The following is a 2749-nucleotide window of genomic DNA, read 5'->3' as shown; positions in this document are numbered from 1 at the left end:
AATTGTGAGGAGGCGGCGCTCGCCAAGGCTTGAACCTTCCCGGCGGGCGCCCTGCTTGCGGGCTCGGCCGGACGCCGAGGACGCCCTGGGGCGAAGAGTTTACCCCTCAGCTGTGCGGCTCACGGCGCTGAGGGCGGTGGGGGCCGCTCTTCGGCCGCAGATCCGCCAGTTTTGTGTCAACTCCGCGTCCCCAGACTACGGAGTGAGTCGCTCGGTGGCTTAGACGCTGCTTCGAGGTTTCCCAGACGGTTTCTAACTCTTGACAAAGACACTGGGAGGACGAATGTGTAGGCCTAGGCTAACTGTGCGCCCGTGTTAACTCTTGGCGGCTGTCGGCTTAGGTGAGGGTGTGTGCAGCCTCCGGGACACGCACACTTGCTCGCGTGCAAGCACCCTTCGCCACTCCCTGGCTCTCGTCCGGTTTCCTACGGCTGCCCTTTCTGCAGATGCAAATAAGCCTCACCTTCTTCAGGCGGCGGATGAATTACAGCCGTGAAAAATGAGAATCCCCAGAGCCCACGTTCCAGGCAATATGTTACATGGTGATGTTTTTGTGAATAAAATAAAAATAACAGCCTAAATAAGTCAGCCATTTGATAAAACCCCAGGAATGTGTCAGGTTTCTCTAGCTAGACAGCTTTGTTTTTTCCTCAGTGCCTTTCAGTGCTTCAGACTTTATTTCAAGAGTTTTAAAGACCATAAAACGTGTAAATCTCTTTAGAAGTTGTCAAAGAAAAACGACAACATTCCCAAAGGACCTTTAGCAGTTGCATTGGACAGGAGGACTATGTTATTCGAAGTTTAGTCAAATTTTTAATATTTGGATGGATCTCATTTAGTAAAACTATTTATGATGTTCTGAGTTTTTCTTTACATAAATATGGTAAAGGCAATGTGTACAACTTCAGGATGGCCGATAAAGAATTATACCTTTTATAGCTTTCCCTCACCAACAACGTATTTCACAACCATTGGTGAAATTTCACAGTCATTCTAGCATACAGAGATTTTCAATATTCCCAGTCTTCCCAGAGCAATGTTAGCCCTTTGCCTACAAAACAACGCATATTCTCAAGCATATAATGTAACAGTTGCATGTAAACACCATGTTTTTCATAGAACAATCGTTCAACATTTCACTTTTGAAAACATTTCTTAAAGAGCTTTTTAATACCTCCATCTTCCCCCTTATGAACCAAGGGTGCAGAGTATTTCACCTACAAGTTATCAAGAATCACACATTGAACTGGCTAGGTGGCACACTCCTGTAATCCCAGTGGCCCCGGAGGCCAAGTTGAAAGCCAGCCTCAGCATAAATAAAATACAAAACAGAGCTGGTAATGTGACTCAGTGGTTGAATGCCCCCGAGTTCAATCTCCAAAACCAAACAAAAAAGAATCACACATAGAGCCATTATGTTTAGTTTGAGGAGGGCATATAGTTTGGGTAAGATTTATTAACTCAATTTAGCAAATGTTTAGTGAAAATCTACCATGTACCAAGGAATAAGGACACAAAAGTAAATAAGACACATTAGTAAAGGATTCTACAGCACCAGAAAGATGGTAAGACAAATATGGTAGATTATGCTAAGTAAATTAAAGTGAAATTTGTAACTGAGAGGAAAAGCAAATCCAAAAATGATTCTGTTAAAGCCAGAAAGATAGTTGATCTGAGTCCAATAGTTCCCAGCCCTACCTACACATTAAAATCAACCAAGGAGCTTTTTAAATTTTTGGATACACCCTACACACACACACACACACACACACACACACACTCACTCACTCACTCACTCTCCTGGCCCCACAGACCTGCTGAGACAATGCCTAATAGGAGGGCCTGTGCATGGATATGTTTTAAACACATTGTACAAGTAAATCAAAACTGTTAAAACTGTTGGCTGTACTACCCAAAGCACTATACAGATTCAATGTGATTTCAGTTAAAATCCCAATGTTCCTTATAGAAATAGAAAAAGTAATCATGAAATTCATTTGGAAAAATAAGAGACCCAAAATAGCCAAAGCAATCCTTAGCAAGATAAATAAAGGAGAAGGCATCACAATACCAGACCTTAAACTATACTACAACACTATAGTAAAAAAACAACATGGTATTGGCACCAAAATAAACATGTAGACCAATGGTATAGAATAGAAGACACAAAAACAAATGCACATAAATACAGTTATCTCATACTAGACAAAGGCGCCAAAAACATACATTGGAGAAAAGGTAACCTTTTCAACAAATGGTATTGAGAGAACTGGAAATCCATATGCAGCAAAATGAAACTAAACCCGCATCTCTCACCATGCAAAAAAACTCAACTCAAAGTGGATCAAAGACATTGCAATTAGACTAATAGAGGAAAAAGGAGGCCCAAATCTTCATCACATTGGATTAGACCCCGACTTCCTTTACAAGTCTCTTAAAGCATAAGAAAATCAAAGATCAATATATAGGATGGATTCAAACTAAAAAGCTTCTTCTCAGCAAAAGAAACAATGAGGTGAAGAAAGTGCCTACATTTTTGGAGCAAATGTTTGCCACTTGCACCACAGGAAGAGCACTAATCTCCAGGATATATAAAGAACTCAAAAAAATTTAACACCAAAGAAACAAATAACCCAATCAATAAATGGGCTAAGGAACTGAACAGATATTTCATAGAAGAGATACAACTGATCAACAAATATATGAAACAATGTTCAACATCTCTAGTCATTAGAGAAATGCAAATCAA

The sequence above is a fragment of the Marmota marmota genome, unplaced genomic scaffold (assembly GCF_001458135.2).
Source record: "Marmota marmota marmota unplaced genomic scaffold, marMar, whole genome shotgun sequence".
Taxonomy (NCBI): Eukaryota; Metazoa; Chordata; class Mammalia; order Rodentia; family Sciuridae; genus Marmota; species Marmota marmota.
Note: the sequence above shows the minus strand (reverse complement) of the source record.